The following is a 19,948-nucleotide window of genomic DNA, read 5'->3' on the forward strand; positions in this document are numbered from 1 at the left end:
AACTGAGTTCGAATGACCTCGGAAGATGATATCTTTTACAAAACGTTTTACATATTTTTTTACTTGAGATTTCTTTATAGTTTGTTATTAAAATACTTACCGGCATATCCTCATTTTAGTGTCCTAACAAACCAATATGGGTATGTTGCCAGTAAAATAGTTTAGATGGATTGTGCCCCTGGTGTGTAACCACAGTACTTCATGTCACGCCGCCCCTATTACCAAATACAGATTAAACGGACCAACATATGTTGCCAGTAAAATAGTTTAGTATGATCGAGCCCGTGGTCTGCTAACCACAGTATTTTGTCACGGACCCCCCCTATTACGAAATCCTGGCTACGTGCCTGAACGGGGGCTATAGCCATACTGGGTAAATAGGCTACAACTATTATCAGGCTGGAGCACGATAGCTCAGAGGTATTTCAGTCACCTTTGGTGCCAAGAGGGTCTCTTGTTCTATCATCAGAACACGTGATTTTATGATTGACAACAATTTTTCCACGTTTTCATTCCATAAGTTTTTAAACCTTCTTTCTCAATAATTATCCATGTATTTTAGCCTAAAGCGCATAATAGTGGGACGTTAATTACAAATTTTATGTAACTTCCCGTAACGAGTAGATTATGACAATATTGAAGGCTTTTGTTTGAAAGGGATGGAATGAACTAGTAGCCAGTTGAATTAAATAATGATTTTGTTTTTCATCCGAAATATAATTTCCTTTCAGTTATATGATGTACAGTACAATGAGTTGGAGACAAAAAAATAACATTTTTGACAATGAGTGGAGTTGCGTAATTGCGGACAAAATTAACATTTTTCAAATAAAGTGGAAATTATGAAAAAAAAAATCAACACGTGCGTTAATCTAATTAAAAGTAGTAGTTGCAAATAGCAATTACACAGCGTATCGGTTATTAGCTATAGGAACGAAAAATCATACACTTTTCCTGGTTTAGGTCATTATTCAGGAAGTCATGGCTAGGAGTAGGGAGATAATTATTTTTCCTCAATTATTTGCAAGTTTCTTCTTTGTATGTAACAGTCTATCCGTAAAATAGTTGGTGGGCAGCCATATGTGTCGACAGTCTAGTACCGTCAGTGTTGCCACATTACACCATAATACCAAGAAAGATGTGTGTTTTTTTCTTTTTTTCTTTTTTCTTTTTTTTACGGCACACCATTATCACGGCCGTGGGATGTCTGCACTAACTAGGGATGATACCATACCGGGACCAAGTACCTGGGGAAAAACCTATATATCGTTTGAAAGCTCTTACCATGAGAAGTACGAAACAGCTTTCAAATCACGGGCAAACCCGGAAACTGACCCCATATGGGTCCTGTTTGTTGGTGTTTGTGATCCTATGTATAGTATATTCGACAGAAATAAAAATGAATGTTACGATGCATCACACGTAAGTCCCTGAGCCCATCATGTTCCTGTTTGGCTCACTGCTAGAACGTGACTCGGGTAAGGGTTTGACAATATCAGTTTGCACCCAAACGTACCCGTTTCGTCAGTGTTGCCAACGAATTGTAAATACAACGTGGCAGATGGTTTTTGTACCACTCGGTGTATATCCATGAAACATGGCATAAACATCATTCGTCACTAGAGAAAATATATGTCGGACATATTCCTCTCCCAAGGACCCTAGTTTGTCAGTGTTGCCAACCAAGTATAAAAATAAATTGTAAAACAGGTTCCGTACGATGAGATGTTTATACACCAAACTTGGCAGAAACATCACAGGAACTATAGCAAAAAGATGTTGATTGTGGCTGTCTCCCAACCAATCTAGGTTGTCAGTGTTGCTAACAAGTGTAAATATATAGTAATGTTGAAAATGGTGTGAATGGCATTGAAAGAATATATGGCAAATGTGACAGAAGCAGCATTGGACAATCGAAAACATAGTGTATGTCCCCGTCTCATAAGCACCCCAGTGTGTCAGTGTTGCCAATCAATGCGAACATTCAAGATTTTCGCATAAAGTTTACCCCATTGGCGGACATAACTGACAACATGGGTGCTTGTGGGTTCACTAACATACTACAAACTTAGTATGGGCCACAGTCTAATTATACCCGCGACACTGAGATGCCTGGGAGACGGAGACACTCACACTATGTTTTCCATTCTCCAATGCTGCTTCTATCACTTTTGTCATACATTCGTTCAATGACATTCACGCCATTTTCAACTTTGTGATGTTTACACTTTTTGGCAACACTGACAACCTAGAATGCTTGGGAGATGGACGCACTCAACATCTTTTTGTTATGGTGCTGTGTGATGTTTCTGCCAAGCTTGGTGTATAAACATCTCATCGTACGGAACTTGTTTTACAGTTTCTTATTTTTATACTTGGTTTGCAACACTGACAAACTGGGGTTCTTGGGAGAGGAATATGTCCGACATATATTTTCTCTAGTGACGAATGTTGTTTATGGCCCGTTTTCATGGATATACATCGAGTGATACAGAAACCATCTGCCACGTTGTATTTACAATTCGTTGGCAACACTGACGAAATGGGTACATTTGGGTGCAAAGTGATACTATCAAACCTTTACCCGAGTTATGTCCTAGCAGTGAGCAGGAACATGATATGCTCAGGGGCTTACGTGTGATGCATCGTAACATTCATTTTTTTTTCTGTCGAATATACTATACATAGGGTCACAAACACCAACAAACTGCCATCATATAGGGCCAGTTTCCGGGTTTGCCCGTGATTTGAAAACTGTTTTGTACTTTTCATGGCAAGAGCTTTCAAACGATATATAGGTTTTCTCCAGGTACTTAGTCCCGGAATGGAATCATCCATAGTAAGTGGCAATGTATCGTTTTTGTTTCGGAGCGATACATTCGTACCAAGCCTATTCATTAAGATTCTAATTGTTCATAAACAATGCCAAAACTGCTTTCAGTTCGAGATTTTCACTTCCCATAATATATATATATATATATATATATATATATATATATATATATATATATATATATATACACGCAGACAGGTCTTTCATGAGTGACAGTTTCGTTTCATTCTGATGTTACAAATTTCGGGTTGCGCAACTTTTCTTTTTGGGACACACTTAATATGACAATATGTCGTTATTTTAATCAGAAATATGAAAAAAAAAACTTTCGTTTATTTAGAGACGTGTCATCTATTTTTACTCAAACTTGTATCCTTATTTGGGAGATTCAGATAGAAATATTAAAAGTAAAATGAAATGACCTTCTATAGTTTTACGTCCCACCCAGGACATAAAGAACACCCAGGAAGTGTGAGAATTGTGAAAAAACTTAGGACAAGGGGTAACCACGACAAAATTCAGGAAACGTAATAATTATGAGAATATCCATGAAACGAGAATCATCGGAAAATTCACACGCAAGTAGAAATACAAGAAAATGCAGGAAGCAAGAGAATAACAAAAAAAAAATTCAGAAAACAGGAGATCTTTGAGAAAATTTAGGAAATAGAGAATCATAAGGAAATTCAACAAAGGGTAAATCACAAGAATATTGAGGAAATGAAAGAATTACGAGAAAAATCAGCGCAAGGGAGAATCACGAGAAAATTCAGGAAACATGAGAATCATGAGAAAATACATTAGAAAGGAGAATCATGAGAAAAATCATTACAAAGGAGAAACACGAGAAAATTAAGGGAACATGAGAATCATGAGAAAATACATGAAACAGGAGAATTATGGGAAAATCATTACAAAGGAAAATCACGAGAAAATTCAGGAAACATGAGATCATGATAAGATACATGTTACAGGAGAATCATAAGAAAAAATATTACAAGGGAGAATCACGAGAAAATACAGGAAACATGAGAATCATGGGAAAATACATATTACAAAAGAATCATGACAAAAATCATTACAAAAAAGATCACGAGAAAATTCAGGAAACATGAGAATAATGAGAAAATACATGAAACAGGAGAATCATGAGAAGAATCATTACAAAGGAGAATCACGAAAAAATACAAACAGGAGAATCATGAGAAAAATCATTACAAAGGAGAATCACGAAAAAATACAAACAGGAGAATCATGAGAAAAATCATTACAAAGGAGAATCACGAAAAAATACAAACAGGAGAATCATGAGAAAAATCATTATAAAGGAGAATCACGAGAAAATTCAGGAAACATGAGAATCATGAAAAAAATACATGTTACAGGAGAATCATGGGAAAAATCATTACAAAGGAGAATCACGAGAAAGTCCAGGAAACATGAGAATCATGAGAAAATACATATTATAGATGAATCATGGGAAAAATCATTACAAAGGAGAATCACGAAAAAACAAACAGGAGGATTATGAGAAAAATCATGGCAAAGGTGAATCACGAGAAAATTCAGGAAACATGAGAATCATGACAAGATACATGTTACAGGAAAATCATAAGAAAAAATATTACAAATATTACACGAGAAAATTCAGGAAACGTGAGAATCGTGAGAAAATACATGAAACACGAGAATCATGGGAAAAATCATTACAAAGGAGAATCACGAGAAAATTCAGGAAACATGAGAATCATGACAAAAATCATTACAAAGGAGAACCACGAGAAAATTCAGGAAACATGAGAATCATGAGAAAATACATGTTACAAGAGAATCTTGGGAAAAATCATTACAAAGGAGAATTACGGAAAATACAATACAAACAGTAGAATCACGAGAAAAACATTACAAAGGAGAATCACGAGAAAATTCAGGAAACATGAGGAAATACATGTTACAGGAGAATCATGACAAAAATCATTACAAAGGAGAATCACGAGAGAATTCAGGAGATATGAGAATCATGATAAGATACATTATAGGGAGAATTATGAGGAAATTCAGAAATAAAAGAATCTCAAGAATTATTAAACAAATAGATGAATTACAAGAACATTCAGGAAATGAAAGTAATGTAAAAAAATCAGGAAATGGGAGAATCACGAGAAAATTTTAGGAAAGATCAAAGAAAGAACTAAATGTGATCTCTCTACCTCTGAGATACCATGCTTTTGGTAATTCATGAAGTTATCCAATGAGGTTAGAGTGCAAATAGCGAATCAGAATGTAAAGAAATAAAAATGAAAAATGAAATCTTTGAGTTTTATGTCCCGCAGCTATGCCGGCTAGGCAAAAGAAGACGGTGATGATGAAAAATGATTGAAATGGTGGCATGAAGAAAGTAGGAGGAAACGAGAGAACCAAAAGGAAACCCACGCACACGGCGTTTGTCCACCACAAATTCACTTGGTGGGAGTACTGTTTGAACCCAGGACTCCATGTACTAGAGGTGAACGCTCTACCACTGAGCTACAGCGGCCCCCGTAAAACAATAAAGGAATAAATAATATTTTTGTTGTAAAGACGGTTACTAAATCTTGCTTTTCGCTTGATTGATTTATTGGATTTTAAAATCTAAAGATGCTACTGTGTATGTCAAAGTCTGGCTTTGGGACTCAAAAGCATTTCTGCGCATGAGTATGTTAAGGTGACAGCAAGCCAGATCCCTACTAGTCCTGGTGAGCTCGAGCTCCAATAAGGTTAGTAAGCGCAAGGTCAAGCGACTGCGAGCCCAGTGAATCTGAGGTGAGGCCAATAAGGTAAGTGAGTGCGATTCGAGCTAGCGTGAGGTAAATGGAAGCCAGATCAAGCTAGCGTAAGTCTAATGAGGTAGATGGGCACGAGATAGAGCTAACGTGAGCCCAATGAGGTAAACGAGTGCAATGTTGAGTTAACGTGAGCCTAATAAGGTAAATGGGCGCGAAATCGAGCTAGCATGAGCCTAATGAGGTAAATGGGGTGAGATCGAGCTAACGTGAGCCTAATGAGGTAAATGAGAGCCAGATCAAGCTAGCGCAAGCCTAATGAGGTAAATAAGCGCGAGATCGAACTAGGGTGAGCCTAATGAGGTAAACGAGCGCGAGATCAAGCTAGCGTGAGCCCAGTGAGTTAAACGTGTCCGAGATCGACCTAGCGTGAGCCTAATGAGGTAAATGGACATGAGGTACGAGCGTGAATCCAATGAGGTAAATGAGCGCCAGATCCACTTTATGAGAATCTAATTGATGTTAGAGAGCCAGCCCGTTGATAAAAGGTGACAACTGGAGATTAACCTTCGCTGCGACCATATTCAGCCTCCCTGAAACCTTCCGCTGTTTGTTGGTATGTAGTATGAATGTAAAGTGAACTCAAATCATCCCCACAAAATGATATCGGTCCTTGTTTTTGTGGTCTCGCTACAGAGCTGGAGCAAGTGCGTGAGCCTAACTGAAATTAGTGAGAGCCCATTGAATATAGTGTGCTTCAGCCTGAGCGAGTCCGGCTGAACCCAGATCTCAAAAATGACATCTCTTATAAACATTCAGATCTGGATCGATACTTGTGTTTTTGTCCTAATCAAGTAGATCCCACCAGAGATCAAAACCAGAGCCACGCAAGCATCAAACACGTGCTGTAACCAGTAGGCCAAGAAGTGACACCCGCTCGCTTTTCATTTCATGAATTTGTAGAAGGTATGTCTATCTATGTAGGGCGTACCCATACTTTATCTCCTCCTCTATTGTCCATTGGTTAATCTAGTTTTCGGAGTAGGTGTCTTCGTCTATCCATTCTCTATCTCCATCAACCAAACCCCCCCTCTCTCTCTTAACCTTCTCTGTCTCTCTCTCTCCTGCCGACGCTGTCTACAGAAACAAAACCACACAACGTTTCCTTCTAACCAAAGTAAACACACCCTGTCAGTAATTATGTCCAGTCTCTCTGTTTGTGTGTGCTAAGAGAAAGAGAGAAAGAAAGAGAGAGAGAGAGAGAGAGATCAGGGAGAAAGAGAACGGTATAGATGGCGCTAGAAAATAAAACAAGACAAGAAAAGGAAAGAGAGAAAGGGGAGAAGCAAAAAAGAAAATACAAATAAAAGAAATAAATAAAAAAAAGACTTTTGCTTCTCAAGTTGTGTGTTTGTTCTACCAACCTCATAGATACGTTATGTGTGCCTCTGGGTTCAGTTGGGTTGTTAGGTTAGGTTCACTTAGGTTGTGAGTGAGAGAAGGAGGTCTTCCTCCTCTTCTTCTTCTTACGGCTACATGTAATTGCTTTCTCTCTATTAAGAATGGCTTTTCATCAAGTTCTCTGTTAAGTTCTTTTTTTCCCCCTTTCTCTCTTTCTTTCCTTTCCCACTAGTTTCTCAGACTTAGTGCTTGTTTGAGAAAGTTGAAACTTGTTATATATGTGAAAAGATTTTACACTAACCATTATCCTTTACGGTGGTTTTTCTGTTCTTGTTTGTACTTATTTTTTCTTTTATATTATTCGAACCTTCTTATTTGTTGTTGTTTAAACTAGCAACACAGTGAAACTTGAGAGAACATGATACGTACCACAGTAGCGTAGGCAGAAGTCGGTTTTAGAGGGGACCCATATGACCAACTACATTTTCTTTCAAAATCTTTAACATTTACGTTCCACGCTTATGCCGGCTAGACCAAAGGAGACAGTGATGATGAGAAATGAATGAAATAGTGGAATGAAGAAAGTGGGAGGAAACGGGAGAACACCGAGAAAACCCACGCACACGGTGTTTGTTCATGACAAAGTTCACTTGATGAGAGCTGGGAATCCTGGGATAGAACCAAGGATCCTATGCACCAGAGGTGAACGCCTTATCACTGAGCCACTGCGGCCCCTATTTTCTTTTAAGTATATTAGTTGTTGTGCGTGAGTCTTGATTCTATGAACACTATAGCTTGAAATCGCACTGAATTAAGAGTGGAGCTCCTCCGTGGCTAAGCGGTTAGCGTACGCGTCTTTGTCGTGGGAGAGCCGGGTTCGATTCCCGGCAGGAGTTCATGTGATTCGGATTTCACGTTAGTTAATCAGTAGCTCCACGTTTCATATAGCCTCGTTGCTGAAAGTTCTCTTTGTTTACATTTAATATTTTTTTTTTCGTTTTAGTTTGCTGACTAACCAACATTCGGTTATACAAATATTAATGCTGAAATGTAAATACGATTACATTCAGGCGCGCACCCAGAAATTTTTGTGGGGAAAGGTCCAAGGTTTGGGTGGCTCCAATATTACAATACACTATGTTTATATAGTATCGAATAGGTGTTATTGTACAACCGAAGAAAAGATAAGTAATTTCTAAGTACAGACACCTGTATTCTCACGAAAAATGATAAAAATACGAGGAAGGATAAGAAAGTAAGCTTACAAGGCCGATATTTCTGGAGTTCCGTCTGTTATAGAGGGATGAGGAGTATGCGGTAATTTTAATACATGAAGTTGGCAACTGTGCAGAGTTTATGCTACCCTCCACCTACGGCGCTAGTTGTAAGTAAATGCAAATGGCGACTTGATTGGAAAACTGGTCTAGGACTAGCTCGGGAGAGTAATGCTCCCGGAAGTAGAAACGAGAAACACAGTTCTGATTGGTTGGCGTTATCCACTTCTTGCCACGTTGCATTAAAATAGCAGAAATCAAATACTGGCTGCTTTCGGCCTTCGTGGGCGAGTGTGCTAGCGCTATATGCTAGTAAAAAAAAGTCTTATTTCGGCGCGAGTTCAAACCCGGCCCGAGAAAGTTTTTTTTACATTTTTTTTTACATTTTTATAACACTTATTAAATTAAAATAATATGAAAATAATACTTAAAAAGTGATTTATTTATTTTTGTGCAGATAAGTAATTGCAGTACTTATGCCCTTGTACTCCATGATATAATAGGGCTCGTTTTGTTCCCCGTGTACTTCATGATATAAATTTTGTGACCAACTTAAAACAACTGGCTAGGATAGCGCGTAAAACAGCTGGCTAGGGTAGCGCGCGGAAAAACGTACTTCCGGGAGTATTACTCTCCCGAGCGGGTCGTAACTGGTCTCGCAAAGAAGTCCACTCAGTTATTTGATTTCTGTGAGCAAAACATGTAACCGCGGCTGAATTTCACCGCCAGCTGGTAGAGGGTTTACGGAGAGACTGTAATGTCTCGTCAGCATGACGCAGAGTGGTGTCGAAAATTTGTGGCTGGTAGAGAAAACGTCAGCGACGAGAAGAGCAGTGCCCGTTTCAGCATGACATCAACAGATTTGAACACAGCTCACGTTGACATCTAATAGCTCGTAGCGACATCTGTTAGTCTCAGCCAGTAAAGCAATAGAACAAGGAGCGACATAAATTAATGCCTGACTATTTACTATTAGACATTGTGTAGAGTGACGCACAAAATGAAGAACCGAGAAATTTCTACTTCTATAATTTAAGATGCTAGAGCACTTCTAGCATCTTAAATTATACCAAATAACTGTTAGAACGTGTGCGTGGTCAGCACATTAACTAACTTAATCGTGATTTCTAGTTTTCTAGATTGAGATTCGCTACTTCTTATTTAAAGCTTGTCCTAATTACCCTGGGTAAATATGAAAATTAGATTTAAAGTTTGGATATTGAAATAAATTTGGGGAAGAAACCAGTACAATTAAAACAATTAAAATTCCAGTACATTTCAATGAAAAAAAAAATAGCTACAGGGAACAAAGATGGCGCGGGCACTAAACATCCATAACTTTTCACATTGAAATTTGGATAGAAGTTGCAGCTTTTGAGGTATATTTCAAACTATCTCAGTTTAACCTTTCAGAGGTGGCTTTAGAGACTTTTTACCAGTGCCGGATTTACGTATAAGCTAAACAAGCTATAGCTTAGGGCCCCACTCGCTTGGGGGCCCAAAATTTAAAGAAAAACTAATTGTAATATAATTTCCAAATAATAAGTAAGTAAAAACAAATAAGATAAAACGCACATACAACAATGGTGTTTTGTATTGTTGTCTATTAAGCTTTTATGATGCAAGTAATAGGGCTCTATTTCACAGTCCCACTTGTAATGAGGTCCCTGTTATCCAGCCCCGCTTATAATGGAGCCCCTGTTTCCCAGCCCTGCTTGTTTCCACTTCGATATCCCTTATGCCCAATAATTAGCATATAGCATAACCTAAAAATCGGCATCATTTTGTCGCTGAAAAAAGAAAGATTCACGCAAAGGGCCCCTTTCAATAGCTTAGGGATCCATCAAACCTAAATTCGGCAACTGCTTTGTACCGACGTGAAAAAAAGAAAGTTGACGCCCTGAGAGCTATCCAAGCCTATGATTGGCCATTTAGTGACTTTTTTTTTAATAAATTAAACCCAACGAGGCTTATAATTCGTCCTCTCCATACATATACTGTGTTTATATACCACATGCATTCAACAAACAAATCTGATGTGTGTTTATATGCCACGCATATCCCCCAAAAAGTTAAAATAAATTTTTATCAGTCAGAATGTAAATTAATTATACAAATAAAGAACCCTTTTATAAGAGCATGAAAAAACGTCCACACATGAAGAAAAATATGATGTCTTAATAAGAGACCAACAGAAATTAACTGTCTTAAGCACAAGTTCTGCACAATTACTCACAAATAAACGTTTTTGATTGCTTCCCAACTTTCCAATACTAATACGAACGTACGTACAACTTTGCTAACTTATTAAAACACGGTTAAAGTATTTGTTTCGGGGGGAGGGGGGCGGTAACCTTTTGACCTTTCATTGACCTATCTTCTTCTAAAGTTTTGAATAATAAGCTTCATCTATGGACTTACGTATACCGAATGCACTGTAGATGATAGAAAAGGAAGAGAGCGAGACTGACTGATAGTTTATTTGCGTATGTGTGTGTGTGTGGGGATATTCACGCCATTTAAGACCGACGGGGAATATCGTTTTTCTAACTCTGTAAAAGTTTTACTGTATACAACCATATTATACACACACACACACGTACACACATTATAGCAAATTGGGAAAGAGAAGGGTTGAACTACAAAGTTCAAAGTTTTCATCAGTGTTTGACATGTTCTGAAACACTACTAGGCATTACTTATCGAGTACCAACCACAGTTTTCCAAGCTGAAGTATATATATATATATATATATATATATATATATATATATATATATATATATATATATATATATATATATATATATATATATATAGTAGTTACAATTTGCAATTCTCTATTGTAGAAACCAGGTATTTAATTGCAAAGCTATCAACGCGATAGAGAAGGATATGATGAAGAAAAAGCAGCAGGACAGAAAAAAGCCAATAGGAGTTAAGGCTTAAGTTCTAGGAACCAATCAAACTTCTCAAACAAGTTTCTCTCTTTTTGAGAAGCCACACCTTCTTTCAATTCCATGCCATCTCACAAACTCTCTCTCTTTCCCCTTCTTGCTAGTGATACAACCCGCTTTTGGACTTACATTTGCTGAAAATTCTTCGCATCCAATCTGATCTTGTTTTATTCTTCTTTTTTTTTTCTAAACGAAAACTTAGGATTAAGAAAAGGAAAAGAAAGTGAAGAAGAGTTTTTTCGTTTTTGAGGGGGAGGAATATTGGAAATATTTTCTCTTTGCTCAATGTTTCTTTTTCTGTGCCAAAGTTTCGTATTCACTGCTTGTATGATGTCTCTGTGTTGTTTTTAATTGTATACTTCGTTTTTTGAATGCAATTTTTATATTATATAGGTAGAGTTCTAGGATTTAATATATAATTTGTATTAATTGAGTAAAATGTGTCATTTCGATTTGTAAGCTCATTAATTTAAAGCTTGAAGTTTGCGTCTTTATTCTTTCAAATTAACGGAAATTTTTATACGTAGTTTGATTTTACTGGTTTCTTCTTTAAATCTATTTAAGCAAGGGCAAATATCTGGAGCCTTACCGGCGCTCAACCTTGAAGTATTCGCCGCGTTCGGTGAAACTCGTAAGTAATTATATACGCACAAAGTGATCTCTTTATCCCTGACGATGTGCATCAATTGAGCGAGATTTCAAGACGTTTTCGCTCTAAACATTCATTTTATCAGGTTATTGATCTATCTTCCCACATCTAGTGAATCAATTAAGTATGGTGCTTCTATGCAACCCACCTAACTTAACTATTGTACAGAGTTGCATAAAGATTTCTGGTTTTTCTTCCCACACCTAGATGGTGCTGCTATGCAACCCACGTAACATCTATTTTGCAGAGTTGCATAACAAACAAGAGACATATAATATTAATTATTAAAAAAATATCTTGCACAAAGCTAATTAAGAATAATCAGAATAAGAATTTAGGCACAAATACATTTTGAAAGAGTTGTCAAATTTAATATTTTGCTTTGAAACATTTTAATATCTTGCCTTGTGTTTATTTGGCTATTATATATTCTATGTTTGAACCTTTATCCAAAAATAAAATTTAGAAACTACACTTATTATTATTATTATTATTATTATTATTATGATTATTATTATTATTATTATTATTATTATTATTATTATTATTATTATTTTGGTACAGCTAAATAAAAATTATTTCATAAACAGAGGAACAGCGTAAATGAGATAATTCTAACAATAGATTTTAAACAGTAAAAATACAACAGTCTCAAGATTGAAATGATGAAAGATCTTTGAACTATGGAGATCCAGAATTGAAACCAGAAGTTTCACAGTTGAAATTACGATGGAACTCCAAAAGTGAAACCGGAAATTTGACATTTGAAACTACGATGGACCTCCAGACTATGGGTTCAATAAAAAAAAAAAGCTTAGCAGTTAAAAATACGATGGATTTCCAAGCTATGAGATCGAATCTTAAAACCGAAAGTTTTACAACTGAAATGAATCTCTAAAATATGGAAACAAATATCAAAACTGGAAGTTCCACTGTTGAAACTCCGATGGATTCCCGAACTATGAGGATCCAATGCTGAAACCGGAAGTTTCACAGTTGAAATTACTATGGACCTTCAAATTAGGAGAACAATATTAAAACCGGAAGCTTAGCAGCTTAAAGTACAATGGATTTCCAAGCTATGGGGCTCCAATATTAAAACCGGAAGTTTACATTTAAAACTACAATGAATATCTAAAATATAGAAATCAAATATCAAAACTGGAAGTTTCACAGTTGAAAGCCTGATGAATATCTAAACTATAAGGACCCAACATTGAAACCGGAAGCATAACAATTGAAAGTACGATGAATCTCTAAAATATTGGATATTGGTCAACATTAAAAGTGTTAGTTTTACAGATTAAAATACGATGAATTTCTAAAATATGAATATCCGATATTGAAACCAGAAAGTCAATAGTTGAAAGTACGATGGACGTCCAAGCTTGGGGATCCAATATTAAATCCAGAAGGACCTAGAAAGTGTGGGGGCTCCAATGTTAAAATTCGAAGCTCTTAACAGTTGAAATTACGATGGATTTCTAAGAAATGGGGGTCTAATAGTGAAAGAAGAATTTTCACGGATAAAACTACGATGGATCGCTAAAGTATGAAAATCTAATATTGAAAGCCCAAAATCAATAGTTGAAAGTACGATGAACTTCCAAGCTACGGAATTTTAATTTTAAAACCAAAATGACCTACAAACTTTTGGAATCAAATATTTAAACTGTAAGCTTAACAGTGGAAACTAGGATCAATCTCTAAACTATGAAATTCCAATATTGATATTGGATATTCCACAGTTGAAAGTACGATGTACTTCCAAGGTACAATGCTGAAATCAGAAGTTTTACAGTTGACACTCCTAGCAGCACAATTACATAGCAGGCATATGCCTATCATGTTCCCTCAGGTACATGGGAATGTGTCCAGTATGTGCCTTATGTACCTCTGAGAGAGAAATCACATGGATGGCAAGTGATAGTCACAGACTATGTCCGCCCCTAGGCATATGCCTGGCATGTACCTGGAAAAGGTGCCTAGTATGTTCTAGGTATGTTCCCCATGCCGTAAGCGTCAATGAACTACAAAATTATTCCCACACAATATGTTAAATCGCCTATATGCGTAATATGTTTACATTAAGGTGAGTCTAAAAACACTTTAAACATGTAAAAAAAAAGTACCCCCGGATCCAGAATGGGCGCGAACCACAAACCTTTAGATTATTAGCCGAGTGCTCTTCCCACTTGGTCACGGAGGCGATGAAGAGAATGTCGCTTTCAAAGGAATAAATTATTGAGGTCTTTCGAAATCGGCTAATCAGAGTGCTCCTTTAATCGTGTATATTCGACAATAACCGTTTGGGATCAGATAAAATCTGCTCGTCATGTAATTTTATAACAAAATGACGAATGTCTATTTACTTTATTTCATGGTTCTTCCATATCACTTTGAAGTGATCGGCGACAGTTGCCATCTCTTGAAGTTGACGCGTTTGTTGCTTCTAGTACACAATCGCTTAGAAAAAGAAGCAACAAATGCATCAAATAAGGGAGATGAATTTAGAACACCTAAATGGCGCATGCCTAGCACATCTCGTGCTATTAGGGACTTCGAAACTATGGGGTCCTAATATGAAAACCGAAATTTTCACAGTAGAAAGTACGATGAAATCCAAAATACGGATATTCAATTTGAAACCAGCAGTTGTAGAGTTGAAACTACAATGGACTTTCAAAGTACGAGTGTCCAATATTGAAATCGGAAGTTTAGCAGATGAAAGCATGATAAAATTCCAAACTATGGGGGTTCAATATTGAAACTAGAAGTTTCATAGTTGAAATTAAGATGGACTTCTAAATTATGAAGATCCAGCACTGAAGCCGAAAGCTTAACAGTTGAAACTTCAGTAACAGTAACAATGGATCATGGAACAGTAACAATGGATCTTCAAAGTATGGAGATTCAATATTGAAACCAGAAACGGTAGATTTAGTTCCCATTTTACTCTGATATCTGGCTTAGACAAATGTTTCGGATATAGTATTCCTATAAGACTTCCCATGTTTATGGGGCTGCGGTGGCTCAGTGGTAGAGCGTTCACCTCTGGTGCTTGGGGTCCCGGGTTCGATCCCAGCCCGCGCCAAGTGAACTTTGTGGTGGACAAACACCGTATGCGTGGGTTTTCTCGGAGTTCTACCGTTTCCTCCCACTTTCTTCATTCCACCATTTCATTCATTATTCATCATCACCTTCTCCTTTAGCCTAACCGGCTAACCGTGGGACGTAAAACTCAAAGATTTCATTTCATTTTCCCTATGTTTATGCATATCATCTTACTTGTTAGTTTCAAATTCAAAAAATAAATAAATAAGTAAAAGCAAAATAATGAATTTTACAATTAGACTATTTAGAAATAGGTCCAGAGTGTTTTTTTTTTTTTTTTTTTTTTTTGTATTCGCATGTATCCAATCTGATCATCCTTCTAAAACCTCGTTTTATGCGGAAAATGATTATTTTTCTTTGGCTTGTGATGATAATCTTCATTTAACTTGTACTCGATAATTTCCTGTTTGTTATGCTACTCTGCAAAGTCAATAAGCTAGGTGGGTTGCATAGCTGCATTAAACAGAATTTGATTCAGCAGGTGTGGAAAGGAAATCTAGTGCAAAAACTGACTTCTGTTATTACTTACATGCTTCTTATTAGATTATTATTATTATTATTATTATTATTATTATTATTATTATTATTATTATTATTATTATTATTATTATTATTATTATTATTATTATTATTAAAATATTGAAATGAAAGTGAATGATTTAAATTAATTGATAGAATGAGAATGGGAGGAAGCAGGAGAAAACTCAGGGACACAGTGTTGTCCAATTTAAATTCACACGAGTTGGGGTCGATCCAGGAATCCCTAGTCCCAGAGGTGAGCACTCTACCACTAAGCTATCGTGTATCCAATAAAATATTGCATATCATAGTAACGGCGACTCGAACATACAAAGATATGGTCTCTTAATACGCTAGGTATTTCTTACAGTGATATATAAATTTATAGAAGGAATTGCTCAGGATAAGTATGGAATTCATTGTAACTGCGAAATTAGGAGCTAACTGTGAGGAGAATAATGTAAGTAGAGTTTCAGTAATGCTGTGTGTTGTAGAAATACTCGAGAGTTTCGTTTTTTTTCCCCATTGAAGACTTCCATCGCGTCTTAATATTCAGCAATTTCAATGCCAATCAATAGAAGTAATTATTCAGTCTCAGAGAAAATACACACTTTATATTAAAAGCATTTTTTCTAGCACAGAAAGATAGAGCTACACTAAAATGTAAGTCATTTGGATATCACTGTATCATTGCAAGCTACAATGTTAGAATTTGTTGTTTAGTGTTTTTCAGTATTTATGCTGTTATTGAAAAAAAGGTGAAACGACTTTTAAAAGAAAAACTTTGAGTTTTACATCCCACAGTTATGCCGGTTAGGCTAAAGAAGACGGTGATGATGAGAAATGAGTAAAATGGTGGAATGAAGAAAGCAGAAGGAAACGGGAGAACCCCGAGGAAACACACACACACGGTGTTTGTCCACCACAAAGTTCACTTGGCGCGAGCTGGGATCGAACCAGGGATCCCAAGCACCAGAAGTGAACGGTCTACCACTGAGCCACCACGGCCCTGAAACGACTTAAAGAACTATCCTTTGTTGGCTGGAGTTCACTGTATTTTTTCAGCATTCAAGCTATTTGGGACGTGCACCTACATTTTAAGATGGAATACTAAGTGATAAAAATTTAATTTTGAGTGTATTCGCGAATTTTTTTTAAATAATTTTTCTTTAGTATCTCAGAATTCCACAAAATGGATTGAAGTCCTTTCGGCAATTATCGATTTATTTTCTTAACGTATCATTTCACAAAACAAAACTTCGAAGTTAGGGCAAACGTACCCCATCTTACACGATTTCAGCCTCAAGAAAGGTGATAATCGGGGAAGTCATAAACAAAATAAACGCTATATTGTATTTTAGAAAAGTTGCCCCGCGTAGCGTAGTCGCTAGTGATCTCGTCTTTGGCGTGAACGCTGCCGGGTTCGATTTCCGGTGTGGACACTCGATCGAAAAAGTGTAGAAGCTTTTTCAGGCCAACCACCCTGAGTGACGTTTTCCTCATTAACATCAGACAAATGCCAGGATAGTACCTAATATATAGGTCCCAGGTCTTTGCCTTCCTCCCCCAATTCTTTCTTTCTTCTCTTTCCTCGCATAGTGTGATCACCGAGGGACGTCATCGTTCAAACATGACGTGTTAACATGGCCATAGATGCCGAAAGCCCAGAAATCTAATTCGTAACCTATATTTAAAAAAAGAATAAATTTTACGTAGGTTACAAAATGTTATCACGTTATGAGTATGTAGAAAGTTGCAAAAGGAGATGAACGTAATCCTTTTTATCCATAGACATAACTAGAAGGAAGCCAAGGAGGGTAGCTTCTCTCAAAGAGCGTTCTTCCTCAGAAAGCTATTGTTGGGTGATAATAATGTGTTAAGCTTACCACAGTTCACTTAAATATATATTTTGTGTTGCGTTTTCGTTTTATACTTAATGTTGAGTCTATGTCGTCCCCTTGAGCCTTTGCTTAGTTTCTGTATACAGATTAAAAGCCTAGATATCATAAAATCACTGATCCACTGTACTAGTGGGTGTGAACTCTCAAATTACGCCTTTCAGATCTTGGGGATAAAACCTAAAATAGTCGAGAAAGCAATTGTTATTATGTTGCGAAATATAATACAGAGACAATGGGGGTTGGGTGGGTTTAAAATTGTGTTACTTCGAGACGAGACGAGTACTTTAATTATCGTACTTCCACTTTAGCTAGTGGCTAGCACGCTTGACTTCGGTTAGCGTGGTTCCAGGTTCGATTCCCAGTGAAGTTTCAGCTGAATGATCAAATTGGTTCGGATTCCCCTATTATCAGTAGGTCCACGTCTCCTTTAGCCTAGCAGGCATAACCATGGGACGTTAAACTAAATTAAACCAAACTTGATTTAATTATCGTCTTCCTTAGCCTAAAGGGCATAATCGCGGGGCGTTAAACTCAAAGCTTTAATTTTTTTTCAATTCACCATGGTCCCACGGTTATGCCGGCTAGGCGAAAGGAGGCAGTGATGATGGGAAATGAAGGAAATTGTGGAATGAAACGGGGAAACCCCAGAAAACCCACGCACACGGTGTTTGTCCACCACAAAGTCCATTTAGTGCGAGCTGGAATCGAACCAAGGACCCCATGCACCAGAGGTGAACGCTCTACCCGTGAGCTACGCGGCCCTTCCAAACAATGGAGTTCCTTAAGTAGGTACGTAATTGCGGAGGAAAGTATATACCCAGTTCCATTAAAATCAGTTAAATTTTACGAGAATTATCGTGGAATAGACAGACGGATGAATAAACAAATAACATATGGTCAGACAGACACACAGATGCTAGTTGATAGAAGCTCGCTTTAGTATGTTAAAGATACATATGTCTGTCTTAAATAGTTAAAGAGGATACCAACTCATACTTTTCTGCAAGAACAATAAATTAAATATACAGAAGGGTACAAGTTGCCTTGAGGTGAGTTCCACCATTCACTATTTTCTATCTCTTATTGTGTTATTTTATTTTAGCGCTCAGTGAGAAGCTGCTAAATCACACTCTGTGTCCGCCGGGTATAGTCTCTTAAAAAGACAGCCAACACTTGATAAGATTCCTATCGGCAACTGATGTCGTCAAGCGACAAAGGCAAAACACCAGGACAAAGTGTACAAAAGTTGCTAAAGATTAAAGGTGGAAATACAAGTTTTCAGTTTGGGAAATGTGTGTGTAGGGGGAAAGAGATAAAGGAAGATCAAGCAATGTTGCAATCTGTTGATTTGGACGTGTTTCCAACTTCTGGCAAAGAAAGAAAATAAAAATACGATGACTTTGTCAATATTCATTACTGGTATTAATCTCGCTCAGTTGAATTTCGCAATTCATAAGCCATAAGGAAAAAATAATAACAAATTTTACCAAGGACAAGGTCAAAAATACACGATAACATACAGTTATACATAAATTGAAAAACAAATGAAATCTTTCAGTTTTACATCCAATCTCATCTGCCATGCAAGCTAAAGGAGATGATGATGATGAGAATGATTGACATGGTGGAATGAGGAAAGTGAGAAGCGAGGAACCCCGAGGAAATCTGCTGTTATTTCAGCACAAAACTAACTTGGTGTGAGCTGGAATCGAACCAAGGTCCTCACACACAAGACGTAAACGCTCTACCACTAAGCTGCTGCAGCTCTTTCACATACAGGGTGGCCACAAAGTCCTGTTACCCCTTGATAAATGTTAATGTAAGTTTTCCCGTTACCCCTTGTGGCGTATTCCAAACCCCCGGAAAGTCCGCCCCCCAGTAGACAACCCCTAAATCCGCCCATGCTCAAAACACGGAATTTAAATATATATTATACCTAACGCAAGCAGACACACACACATGTACATAACAAAGAAACAATTCAATATGATACATCAAAATGTAAACTACGTGAACTTTAAAGACACCTTATTTTAAAAACAAAAGGTGGGAAAAGATAAGTAAAATATCGGTATTGTCAACTTAGAAATTATTTCTACATCTATATTATAAAATTGAAAATGACTATGTTTGTTATTCTTAATCTTTTGAACCGCCCGACCGATCTCGATCAAAGTTTCAACGTAGATACGGTTCTGGCCTGGGAGTGTTTTTAGCTATTTACTTTGACGGTACAACTTATGGGAGGGGAAGGAGGGGAGATATATAAAAATAAATAAAAACAATAGCTCTTGAACCACCCGACCGACCTTGATCAAATTTTCAATGTAGATGAGGTTCGGGACTGGGATGATTTTTATCATTTCACTTTGAGGAGCAACGTAGGGGAGGGGGTGGAGGGAAGATACACAAAAATCAATAAATATAAAAATAAAAGTAACTATGTTCGTGAATTAATTTTCAACATCAAATTTTCAACATATATGAAGTTCAAACCTGGGAAGTTTTTTTTATCATTTCATTTTGACAGTAGACCTTA

At 37.0% G+C, this 19,948-nt stretch overlaps 1 protein-coding gene across 13 annotated transcripts in view; it reads right to left on the bottom strand.

Moving 5' to 3' along the window:
- The window catches only part of mmd (disintegrin and metalloproteinase domain-containing protein mind-meld), a 750,004-nt gene that overhangs the window by 233,061 nt on the left and 496,995 nt on the right, over positions 1-19,948 (bottom strand). The gene's annotated exons all lie outside the window — the stretch shown is intronic.

The sequence above is a fragment of the Thermobia domestica genome, chromosome 15, assembly GCF_964235325.1.
Source record: "Thermobia domestica chromosome 15, izTheDome1.hap1.1, whole genome shotgun sequence".
NCBI lineage: Eukaryota > Metazoa > Arthropoda > Insecta > Zygentoma > Lepismatidae > Thermobia > Thermobia domestica.